General features: G+C 39.9%; 1 protein-coding gene across 1 annotated transcript in view; it reads right to left on the bottom strand.

Moving 5' to 3' along the window:
• The window catches only part of SOX5 (SRY-box transcription factor 5), a 1,010,647-nt gene that overhangs the window by 826,168 nt on the left and 170,865 nt on the right, over positions 1-13,614 (bottom strand). Inside the window, exon 3 of the mRNA XM_043564662.1 lies at positions 310-386. The gene's annotated coding sequence lies outside the window, so the exon portion shown is untranslated. The remainder of the gene's footprint in view (positions 1-309; positions 387-13,614) is intronic.

The following is a 13,614-nucleotide window of genomic DNA, read 5'->3' on the forward strand; positions in this document are numbered from 1 at the left end:
TAGGAAATGCACACAAATCTCAGTGCTATGTTGTTGGTTTTATTTCTGAAGTAATTTTGCTTTTTAAAGATCTATCCTACTATTAAAGAATATATAAAACGATTGAACCTGAGTTTACTTATTTGATAGTCATATGCACAACTATCTCCAAATCGGTAACTTTATCATTAGCTCACCCAGTCAAAAAAAAAAAAATGTGTTCCAAATGCTTGCAAAATTCATACGCAAAATATTTCTTACATATTGCACTCTATTTTGCTTAAAACTAACATAATGTTAAAAAAATAATAAAAGAAAGAGTTTACATACCCCAGTGGATCGCTAGCTCCTTCTGGACAGGAACTTATTTATCATCATCTTTGGGTTACCAGTCGCCGGCACAGCACCTAAGATATAAGGCATCCCCCATAAATGTGTCTGAATTAATTCAATGATAAAGTGCTGACCAGAATCCATTTGGAAGGAATGAATTCAATGACATAACCATTCTATACATTAATCCTCTTCCTCTGTATCCTACATTATTAAAATAGCAGTGCATGTTCTTATACATTTGAATGACAACTTTATTCTGAAAACCATTCTCAAGAAGAACTGCTTTTAAATTATTATTATATACTCTTACTGTCCTTTGGGTTTGGTGAAGGCAATAAAGTGTTTGAAATCATGTACTTTTGAGTTAAGCGAACATAGATTTAAATCCTGTTTCCACCGTCATTTTATTTACATGGTTTACATCTTATTTACAATGCTTAGCATACTGCCTGATACATAGGATGCCCTCAATAAATGATAACTACTGTTTGCATTCATGACTCTTTCCCTCCTTCCTTTTCTGTGTGGTGAAGAATGACCTTATCCAAGGAAAGATCTGGCTTTGTCTTTGGCTACAGAGAGGTGATCTCTAGGGCCTCCATGTGTCATGTCTGGCAGGAGTGTCTTCACTTGCCTGAGGGCTTTGGCCACACAACAGTCAAACGGTGTGATTTTGGATGGGGGATTGGGGCCATGCAGTATCAGTTTTGCCTCTAGAAGGAACCGGAGATTAAAGGTTTCAACCCATAGTGACATCCGGGAAGGGCTGGAGACTAAAGGTCAACAACTTGGGCAGTATGTAATCGCATCCCAATAAAAACTCTGGATGCCAAAGTCTCAAGTGAGCTTGCCTAGTTGACAATGCATGCTGTCACAATGATACTAGGAAAGTAATGCCTCCTGACTCTATCAGGAGAGCTCACTGAAAGCTCTGTGGTTGGTTCTGCAGGCCTCAAACTCAGACTCAGTCTCAGCCTTATACTTACCAGCTTGAGACTCGGCCTTACATACTTTTTCCCCTGGCAGATTTTAATGTATAGCCTTTCCCTGCAGTAAACTACAACTATGAGTATCATCTGTTTTAGTGAATACTTCTAGCAAATTGTCAAACTTGAAGGTGGTTTTAGAAACGTCTGAAACTTGGGAGTTGGTGTCAGAAGTGAGGAGTATGTGGAGAAATGTGTTTGTAGTTGACCGAGTTTGTAGTTGACTAATCATACGGCTGGTTAAACTCTTGTACCTTCCTTATTTAAATCTAGAAATTCCCCAAACTTTGAAAGATATTTTACTTTACCACTCAAATTACCTTAACAGAACTCTCACTATTAAAAATCACTTTGAAGTGATAGTGTTTATGTATAGATAATATGGCCTTGTCTTATTTTTTTTGTTGCTCACAAACAATAAAAACCACCCCCACCTCCACACTCCCAGTAATAAATGCAGAAGCATGTTTTGTTGCTTTTGTTTTGTTTTGGTAATGTGAATGGTAGTAATATTCAGAAGTGAATGAGTCACAAACAAGTAAAATTTCTAAAAATTAGTAATAGTTGATCTGTCAAGGTCAGATGTTAGAAAATTAACTTCATCAAAAGATGTGCTAGTTTTCAAACAAAATATTAATTAAATCACACTTTCATTTGTGCTTTTACTAAATGCTTACACTGCACTCTGCAAGAGGCTGTTCACAATCTTGTTGTTGGTAGTTTTTTGTTTTTTGGGGTTTTTTAAGGTTATAAATACAAATTTGGTAAGCAGAATTTAAGATGCCCCTCCCAAATCCTCCCAATTGGGGAACATGCTCTGCATAGTCCAGAGATATGTGAATATGACAGATTTGACTCTCATGAATAGGTTATATTACATAACACAATAGACTTTAAAGCAGTGGGGTTATCTGGGTGGACCTAACCTTTTAAATCTTCATCTAAAGGGCAAAGACAGAGAAAGATGGAGATTTGATGCATAAAGAGGATTCAATACACCATTGCTGGCTTCAGCATGAGGGGAGCACCTACAGAGCCCCCAGGGAAGCTATGGACCACCCCTGATAGCCAGAATGGAAATAGGGACCACAGTCCTACAATCAGGAAGAGCCGAGTTCTATCAACAAGAATGAGTTTGGAGGCAAATTTCTGTTTCCCCAAGAATGTGCAGATAATGAGAACTCAACCAGGCTAACCTTGATTTCAGCCTGTGGTTCTCTGAGCAGAGAGAGCCATGCCATGCTAGAGTCCTGACCTAGAGAACCCTGAGCTAGAAAGTGGTCACTGTTTTAAGCCACAAAGTTTTTGCTAATTTGACACACACCAATAAAAGCTAATAAACACAAGAACAAAACTGCATATGTTTGACTGACCTCTGTTCAGAATTTCACTCTGAAAATAGGGACACTTATGTGCTAAGATTCATTCACCATGTAGCCCCTAGTTTATCATAGCCAATACTGAAAATTCATAAACCCACTCTGAACAAGAAATACAGACAAGATACTATGCCATAAGCTATACACTGAATATTTGTGTCCTCCAAAATTCCTATGTTAAAACCTAATGCCCAATGTAACGGTATTAGGAGGTGGGGGCCTTCAGTTCATGAGGGTGGAGCCCTTACGAATGGGATTCCTGCTCTTATCAAAGAGACCCCACAGAGCTTCCTACTCCTTTCTACCATGTGAGGTTACTGCAAAAAGATGGCCATTTAGAAAATGGGCTCTCTCCAGACACAATGTGCTGATGCCTTGATTATGGGCTTCCCAGTTACCATAACTGTGAGAAATAAACTTCTGTTGTTTATAAGCCACTCACTTTATGGTATTTTATCATATTAGCTAAGACTAAGTATGGACTAAGAATGGAATGTTTTTATTGCCTATAAACAGATAATTTGGAAACCTCAACTCTCTCTCTCCTATATGGAAGGTGTTCAAAAAGTAACTTGAATATGCTGTGAATTATCTCTTGATTTTCTTGAGCCATCTTAAGGGGTGGGAACAGGCAGTGCTCAAGCCTTCTTGAGACATACATGGGAAACGACCATATGCTCATTGCAGAATGACAAACTCTCTATGTATCTAGAAAGAGGTTGGAGGTCACTTAAGAGGAATCTCCCGAGAGTCTTCATAGAACCTACTGCCACAGCTGCTCCCCGTCTCATTCTCTTTTCATTCATTACTACAATGCTGCCATATTATTTTTAATAAAACACAAATCTTATCATGTGGTTCCCCCACTCAAAATAACCAACTGTGATGGCCCTCAAGATAAATTTATTCATCCACTTATATGCTAACTATTTAAGTGTGTACAATATGCCAGGTTCTGGGCTAGGTGATAGCGACACGATGGTAAGTATGACAGACAAGGTCCTGCTCTTCACTGAGCTCTGCTCTTTCAAAAATATACTTCCTGTCTTATTCATAAAAGACTGTTTTTTAAATTTTTTTTTTAATTTTTGAGGGGGTGTGCAGAGTGTGATTGAGGTAGGGGCAGAGAGAGAGGGAGACACAGAATCCGAAGCAGGCTCCAGGCTCTGAGCTGTCAGCATAGAGTCCGACACAGGGCTCGAACTCACCAACTGTGAGATCATGACCTGAGCTCAAGTCCAACACTTAACCAAATCAGTCACCCAGGCGCCCCCTACTTTTAAAAATGTTTTGATGTTTATTTACTTTTGAGAGAGCGCCCACCCGTAAGCGGGGGAGGGCAGAGAGATAGGGGGACAGAGGATGCAAAGAAGCCTCTGTGCTGACAGCAGAGAGCCCTATGCAGGGCTCGAATTCACAAACCATGAGATCATGAGCCAAAGTTGAATGCTTAACCAACTGAGCTACCTATGTGCCTGGCTATAATTAGTATTTAATCCTTAACTTGGGTTTCACTCCTCTGGGAAGCCCTCTTTGACAATTTTAGGCAAATTGGGCAACCCTTCTCTGTGTTCCCATAAAATACTGTTCCTAACCATATAATAACATCGACCATGTTGTAATAAAATTGCATGAGATTACATATCTGAATCCTCCATAAGCAGAATATAGGGAGAAAATTCAAGAAGTGTATACATTCCAAATTCCTAGAGTCAATAAGAGATTATGAATGAGTAGTGCCCCTTGAGAGGAGCTAACCCTGGATCTACTTCCTTCTGTAGGATGGGATATACAATATATATACACAATGGAGAGAGTATCCTAACTTGAGAGTAAGAACTAATCTGGGAGGCTAGCTCCTAGAATGAGATCCTGTGCTAGCCCACACATCTTACATTATGTTATGCTGTGATGATAATTCCTCCTGACCCTATACACCCTCTGTCTCAATTATGAGCTCCTGGAGGTCTGGCCCTTTGAAGACTCCAGTATGCAAGCTGGGAGGTCAGCTACTATCTAGCACAAAGAGGCTATTAATCAGCTTACCTAGTGAGACAACAATCTTGAATGACAGAATTTGAGAGTGAAAAGTTGTTTCAAGTTTTCTAAAACATTCCCTGTGAGAAAACACAAGTAAAATGTGGATCCTAACAGACAGAGCCAATATAGGAACTCTCATGTACTTAGGGAGGAAGGGGAAAAGAAGTCTAGGGCAAGGAGAGATGCAGAGCTCAGAGACAGGGCCCAGGCTTTCTGCACATCTTGTTATTTAACCTATAAGGAGGTGGGGCAGGAGAATGTCAGCTGGATAAAAGGAATCCAAGGGCCTATGGGCTAACAGTTCTCTTTCATGGACGTCACTTGTTGGGGAGAGGATGGAGGAGGTCAGAGGCCTCTCAGAGGATCCCTGTTGTAAGTCTTGTACCCACCTAACCTGCGAAGGAGAAATAAAACACTGGGGAAGGAAGGTTCCCAGGCAGACTGAGTTAAAATGGGCTATTCTTCACAGGTTGTGTGCATGTACAAAGGACCTGACAACTTCTGTGTTCTGCTCCATCTTCTCCATTCCCAACATGCCCCCCCCTACACACACAAACACACACACAAACGTGACACAGAGGAAGACTGAGAAAGCCCTGAGATGAGAAAAGGAAGAAAGACTTCAAGGTAATGGTAGGTCAGTAGCAGCTGCTCCAGTTCAAAATCTAAGTGGGGCTAACTACACCATCAAGAACAGAAGCCTCTACTGATAGAGACAGTATCAGAGATCAGATGCCAGGAAGGATACAGAGGACATCCCCAGGGCCAGCAGCCTTAGATATCGTGCTCCACACTCCCGTGTCAGCCACAATGATTGATACATAAACCCTTCAAGATGGTTTTGTTAGTGTGGACAGGGGAGGGGCAGCAGGAAAGTGAGGTTTGTGAGGCAGCTAGAAGGGCACAAAATGTAAGGAGCCATCCCCCTCAGGGTCATGCAAGCACAGGGCTGCCACCAGAGAGGGAAGCCTCCTTACATTTTACACCCAAGGTGCCTCTCTCACCCCAGCCTAGTCCTGGGTCTGGACGGGGAAATAGAGAAACAAACAGCAAGAGATGATTTGATAGCAAAGACACTGAGTTATTTTGTGTTATATTGCATTTATTTTTAGTGCCTGTCAATCTGCCCAGTAGGGTAGGGACTCCAGAATAAGAATGCATTACAGAAACAGCTCCATTTTCTTTGTATATTAGAGTATAAGTGGATAAATTGTGAATCTATTAGATGTGTCTCAAAAATTATTATAATGTTTAATCAGATTTCTCTATGTAAATTACCCAAATCACTATAAAAATCATTTTTTCTCTATACTTTTATACATTCTCTAAGCATATCATGTGCCTGTTAAATCACATGCTACCTCACTCAACACTGAAACAAAATCAAGAACATCAATTTCTTAAGCGCCAATAAAAAGATGGCCACTTTACTCCCCTGCCAGCCTACAGCATATTTCCTAGCATCCTCTTGTGAAGTCTGCCAAAAAGACACATGATCTAAAATCTTAAATTGCTATAAATCTGAGATACTATGACAATTTGCCTAATTTAAGCCATTAAGACACGTGTCATGGTTCCTTCCACAAATTTCAAGAATGTTCACATGTTCTATTTAATAACTCCATAGGTAGCAGTATTATGTAGGAAACTGCTGCTAGGACCTGTAGGTTTTACCTTTGTTCTCTACCAAGTAGCTGAGTGTTCTTGGATAAGTCACTTATTCTTTCAGGGTATTATATTCATCACACTAAAAGGCTAACCTAAACAACTTCCAAAGGCCCACCTGCTCTTCTAACATTTCCACTTCAACGAGGCAGTATCTTCTAATGTTATTGCTCAAAAAATTTATTTTCATGAGGCAGTAGTACAGAAACACACACAAAGTGAAACTGTAAAAACAGGATCATTTCCTCACTGCATTCTGTAGGTGAGAAAATTTGTTTACTAGGGTAATGACAAAACTGTGCCTGGAACCCAGGGCTGCTCTTTACCAGCTTGGTGCTCTTCCTGGTGATTTCTAATCCTTTTGGAAAGGCCATTAGGGCTTAGAGTGCCAGCTCTGAAGCCAGCCTGCTAGGTTTACATTCCTGTTCTCACTCATCAGCTGTGTGATCCTCGCCTCAGTTTCCATGTCTACGAGATATGAGGAATAACACCAACTGCAAAGGGCTGTTGTGAGGAGTGAAATAATGAGTACAAAGCAAACGCATAGGACCCTTCCTGGCAGCCAGTAAGTACTTCGCAAATGTTGGTCTTTATTACTACTCTGATGGCACGTGTGGACAATACAGAGACCAAAACATTCTGTGTGTACACGGAAGAGAACATAAAAGGCTTGCTAATAAATACCACTGGAGATTTACTCATCTAAAAAGTCCATTCCTTACTCTCCTAAGCACACCATATAGATAGCAGAAAGGAAATTTTTGTCAGGACTAGAGATAAAAGAAATGTGAAGTCATTTACTAGCAGAGTTTTAGGGAGGAACCCTAGCTTCCCACCTTCACTTTATCATCAGTAACTGGATTCTGGAAAGCTAGACCATGTCTCCAAGTCTCAGTTTCCTTCTTGGAACTTTTCCTATCCAAGGATACTTCTGGAGGTTTCTCAGACGTCATTCATAATTGAGGTCAAAAAGGAGATTCCATATATTAATTTTAATAATTCTCATTAAGTGAACAATATATAATCTTTAATTACCAAATCTTTTGTTTCCTTGTTTCACATCAGATTTCCTGCCATTATTAATTTAGGCATGATTATAGGAAAACACGCATAATTTGCAATTCAAACAGTCTTTAATCTTAAAAGGATTTCCATGGGTGGAAGAAATGGTGAACAAGTGCCCCAGCTCTGTCCCTTGCATGGCCCACCACTTGCGCAAGGGATCTCAACTCATAAAGGAGGAGCAGCGCTGTATGGCTTTAAAATGACTTCATTCCCATATTTACATATTTTTAATAGGGCTATGATGAATCTCCTTCCGCTTGACTCCTATTTTGAGCTGTGATATTTTAATCTCCATTCTTGCTGCAACTTAGCAGATGAATGTGCAGTGTGACAGAGCTCAGAGGAAATAGTATAAATAAAGCAAAGTGGAGCTATGACATCTCACATTTTATAGCTTTTTTATTGTAGCCGAAGCATAAACAGAGCACAGCTGTGTTATACTTACCGCTGTGAGCACTCCCTCAATCCGCACCCCCTATTGCTTTTAAAAAGACACTGCTCTTATTCAGAAAGCTATGGCTGTGGGTAGCATGGCCCCACCAGGGCAGCCTCTACCCCAGACCTCTCCATTTAATGTGTTTCTCCTCTTATAGATGTAGATTTGTTGGGTTCTGTATCATTCGTCCGACTGAAAACCAATATGCCAACCGCAGCCCAGACTGTACTGCAGCAAAAGTGCACTGCTCTCACCGAGTGGAAGACAACACCACAACCAAAACTATAATTTTCACTCCTTCTCAACACACACATTGCACCCAAATAATGTCCAAACACTCTCTTAATAGAAGACACACAACTAGCTGGAAGTATTCAAAATAGTGCACTCTCTTAACGAGAAGCCCCTTCTAAAATGAAGAAGTTATACTTCTCACTTTCACGTTAATTCTTAGTCATGTTTGGGTGAAAGTTGGAAATGCCAAGAGGGTGAAACAGAGCGAGAGCTAAAAGAGTGGCACTGAGATGAGCAAAATAATTTCACTTGCTGAGACAGTCATCAGAGTTTATAATTTTCCAGGCTTGTTACATACTTCAATAAACCTGAAGAAGACACAGTAAACCAAGCAGCGAGCACATTCCATGCTCTGACAAATAAGAAATTATGTATACACAGGGTCCAGGACAAGCACCTGATCTAAGCAAAGCCAATCAGAGTCCTTCCCTGAGATATTTTATTTAAGTAGGATGGAAAAAGCAGCAAGCTATGAAATTCCTGAGCTGGCATCCATGGAGACATTCCTCCCCTAGGGAGAAATCTCTGTTGCAGCAAGAAAGAGTAAAGTCACTATCTAAAGTGACAGGGAGACAAGGCAAAGGGATCAAACCCTGAAAGAGGAGGACACCATGGTCCCAACTTCTCCCTAGGCCAGTCCTCAGAAGCCATTCCTGCCTTCCCCCAATTTGGTACTTGCCTTCTTTGTATTCCTTTACCCAACACATTTCAGCTTTTTCTTTTAAGCCACCTCAAATCAGGTTTCATCATAAATAAATAAATAAATAAATAAATAAATAAATAAATAAAAAGCCTAACTATTACACCTTCTAGAAGAGACACTCTTTTTCAGTTGGCTTAGGATTTTTTCTTCTTTTTTCAAATACCACCACACTCTTTGTGGGAAGGAGGGAAAACCCTCTGGGCTTGTAAAGGAATGTGTAATGAAAATTCAAAGACACATGCATCCAAGTGAAAAGAATATAGGGGCATAGTAGCCTATACACCAGCGAAGTGAACTGAAAGACAGGAAGATTGATTTGCATCATCATTAACATGGAAGGAGAAAAGCACAAGAACACAATAACCGCAAGAACCACCTCCATTGACAAACATAATTGTTTCGAAACAACAGGCCCAACTGGGCTAACACAGGGGCAAAGTTGGTACCCCAAGCTTCTCAGCTATCTATCCGCCCAAAGTTGCTCTTCTGCCAAGCTCATTGTTTACCAAGCTGCCAGCCCAGCCCAGGGATCTGATTAGCAATTTGCACTTTTGTGAGAGGATTAACAGAATTCCTTTGTTTTGATGTCGGATTATCAAACTGCATCTTTAAAGAGGTGTGACCTCATCCAGATTCATAAGCCTGCTCCCTTGAGAATGACTTGAATTTTACTCTACTTGCGCAACATATAATTTCATAAAGGAGTTACTGTCAAAACATGGTACTCAATTCTTGATGTGTGCGAAGAAGCACATTTGTAATGTAAATAACCTCAGAAGTTTTGTGATATTTTAAAATAACCCATCTGGTGGGAAAACAAGGATTTTCAACCCATTTGGTTCCAGCACTGTAAATTAGTGTGCATCTAGCTCATAGAACCCAGAGATAAACCCCATTCCCAAACAGAGACTCATGATGCTTTTCTTTTCAAGGGCAAGCATTTTTAATTGTCCCATTCTCTTGAAATATTTTGAAAAAGGAAAGCAGAATGAGCAAAAGAATACACTGAGGAAAACCAAAGAATTCGATGGCTAAGTTCAACACGATGATGATATCAGACTGTTTATAGTGCATAGTCTGTGTGTCCAGCTTTACCTAAATAAAGATGAAGGAAGAAAAAACAACTCAGGTTTATATTTCATTGACTAATAGGCAACTAATCAGAAAGAGAGTCTTGGAAATTTCCACCAAAGTTGGGCACAAGTAAAACTTTCAAAGGGGGCATGTGCAGGGTGGTATGCAACAGACTGAGAAAATTAGTCTGCAGACTTTGCACTGGTGTGATTTTTACTTGAGGTGGCCATCTCAGATAGAAGGCACAAGAACAGCCCGGGCTGTGAAAGGCATGCATTCCTGGTGTGAGAACTGTATCTTGGGAAGTACAGAAATGCTCATTCAGCTACAAATAGCAAAAGGGCAGTCTGGCCACAACAAATGCTCAAAAAGCCAGACACTGCTGCAGATGAAACGGCAGCTTTAGTTGTTGACAAACTAAAAATCAAAACAAACAACCAGAACATCCTGTCTCATAAAGAGGAAGTATAATTAAATATGTGTCTATTTTTAATATTAATACAGATTGTTACCCAAGATTGATAGATTGGGAATGTTTCTTTCAGCTAGGCAGGCCCTGATAAATCAGGTGAAAGGTATGTTTCTCTGCACATATGTATGTTTGTAAGTACAATGCATATACACATGGCTATTAAGTCGATGGTTCTTTTTTAATTAATTTATTTATTTAGAGAGTGAGAGAGAAACAGAGCACAGGAGCAGGGGAGGGGCAGAGAGAGGGAAACAGAAAGTTCCAAGCAGGCTCCACGCTGTCAGCTCAGAGCCCAACATGGGGCTCGAACTCATGAGCTGCTAGATCATGACCTGAGCCGAAGTCGGACACTTAACCAACTGAGCCACCCAGGTGCCCCTGAATCCCTCTTAAACAGCTTTCTCTTATATTTGAAAATAGCCCTTCTACATGGATTATTTGCTAGTTTTGCCTTACTAACTAAATTGGAAGTATCCTTTAAAGGTGGATCATGGGGCGCCTGGGGGGCTCAGTCAGTTGAGCATCCGACTTCAGCTCAGGTCAGGATCTCACAGTTGGTTGGTAAGTTTGAGCCTCACATGGGGCTCTTTACTGACAGCTCAGAGCCTGGAGCCTGCTTCAGATTCTGTGTCTCCCTCTCTCTGTGCCCTTCCGCCACTCATACCCGCCTGCGCTCTCTCTCGCTCTCTCTCAAAAATCAATAAACATTAAAAAAAATTTTTTTTAAGTGGATCATGTCTCTTAAGAGCCTCATCCAGTGGCCTGCATACAGTTTGGTGTTCAATAAAAGTTGGATAAATAAATTCAAAAGACTTGTAGTTAATTAAACAAATACGTCAGGGAGAGTGGGAGGAAAAAAATAATTTAGTAAGATTTTGACTTTAACCACAAAGCTGCCTATATGGAATTCAAGAAGAAAACAATGTGCATTATTTATACTTTCTGTAACCATAAATATAGAACACCAGCCAAAATCAACCTTGAATTATTCATTTAGTCAACATATATCTGTAGAATGTCTCCATTTGCTAGGAACTAACTTGGGTTCCAGAGATAGAGCGGTAAACAAAACTAACCACCTCCTTGCCCTCGTACAGCTAACATTGTACCGGGGAGAAAAAAAAAAAGATAAATGAATTGATATTATGCTATGTTAGTTAGAAAAGGTCTAAGGACAAAAATTAAAGGGGTGATAGAAAGTGTTTAGGGAAGTGCTAGATAAAGTTTTAGAGGAGAAGGAAGGGCCTCACTGAGAAGGTGCCATTTGAGTCAAGACCTGAAGGAAGGACTGGTATGACTAATTCGGTAATGGAGCAAGAGCATTATAGGTAGAGGAAACCTTGTAGAATGCAAAAGCCTTAAGAAGGGTGGTGCCCAGCCTGTTAGAGAAAGACCAACGGGCAGTATGGTGACTGCGGAGTGAGTGAGAGGAGGAGAAGCGGAAAGTGAACTCAGCAAACAGAAGGATAGGGGCTGACTCTGCTCCATGAGGGTCGCGGTTAAGGACTCCCCTGAGGAAGGAAGCCATTGCAGGGTCTGGAGCAGAGAAGGACAGAATATGACTAGTCTGATTTAGACTGTAAAGGATCACCCTGGCTGCCATATGAAAACTGACTGAAGGGGAACAAAGGCAGGAGTCCAGTTAGAAGCCTACAGCCGCAAGCAGAAATGATGGTGGCTTGGACCAGACTGGAAATAGTGGAGATGAGGAAAGGTCCTCAGAGCTTGGAAATATGTTGAAGGTCAAGCTGACAGAGTTTTGCCAAGGGATTAGGTGGAGTATAAGTGAAAGATAGGCGTCGAGGATGATGAAAGTTTTGGGGTCTGAGCAATGAGAAGAATGGATTTTCCTTTACCTGGGTCAAGGAAAGACTTCCAGGGAAACAGGTGTGAAGGGCACATCCAGGGCTCATGTAGATGTGCAGTGTGGAGTTGCCAAGGAGCCATTCCGGCATGTGTGTGTGGAGTTCAGGAGAGAGGTCACAATGTAACAGAAATTTATATTTCCCAAACAACATTCTTCCTAGCTCTGAACACTACAAGCAATTGTTTTTAAATGAGTCTTTATTTAAAAGGACAGAATTTGCAGGGTCTAACATAATGGCCTTTTAAAAAGTACAGAAATCCGTATCCAGACATTTGCCTTTAATAGAAACAATTTCTTAAAGATCATACACTGATAAATCATAGGCAGTTAAATTCATGCTGTCAATGCACATAATGAATGCTAAAGGAATAGCCTAAGTTTGGTCTTCTGACCTGATAGGTCCGGAGATCAGATAATTCAGAACAAATATTTAGCACCATCCCTGGATGTATATGTTTCACATTTTTCCAGGAATGGAAAGGAAATTTACATGCTCATGCTTCTGAAGGTCTGTTGATGATACCTCATACTGAGCACATGTTTCAACTTCAAGATTTATGTAAAATTTTAAAAATAAACTTAAAAGATTAAATGTTTTAAAGTTCTTAATTATATGACTTGACCTTTAAATCACTATGTAAAAATGACTTTGAGAACTGTATATTAATTACATTATAGTCATTATCATCATCACCATCATAGCTATCTTTTCTTAAGCTCTACTACATCCCAGGCCTTGTGTATGACTTTTATAATACTACATATCAGACTCTGTGTGCTCTGTGTATTAAATCATTTAATATTAACCCCACATTATTCATAAATATTTGTTACACTCAAGCCAAATGTCTCATGAAAGAACTTTATACAGAAATGTCTTCTATTTCATTGTGAAATCAAAAACAACAGCGAAGAATAAAATGTACATAAATATGGGGAATTGGAAGCAATTGAGAAAGTTCTACTCCTGGGTACTTGTCACATAAGTGGGAAATGTCCATCTGAACAATAATCCTATACTAAATGTCCTCTACCAAATTAAATGCCCTATTCCAGTGAAACATCATCCATGACAATGAATTGACAATAATTTGAGTTGCTGGTTAATAAAAATTAGTATAGCACTTGTAGAAATAAAAAGCAATCTAAAACTATTGGCCTTTAGTAAAGAGCAAAATTACTGTACAAAATATTGAAAGGAAAAAAGTTACATTTCTAAAAATCCAACCAATCTAATCAAGTATTTATGATATGTATCTGGATGTCCAGAAACAAATTAAAATAGAAAATATACTTCCACAGTCTTCAGTATTTCTTC

This window comes from Prionailurus bengalensis, chromosome B4 (assembly GCF_016509475.1).
Source record: "Prionailurus bengalensis isolate Pbe53 chromosome B4, Fcat_Pben_1.1_paternal_pri, whole genome shotgun sequence".
NCBI classification, from domain to species: domain Eukaryota; kingdom Metazoa; phylum Chordata; class Mammalia; order Carnivora; family Felidae; genus Prionailurus; species Prionailurus bengalensis.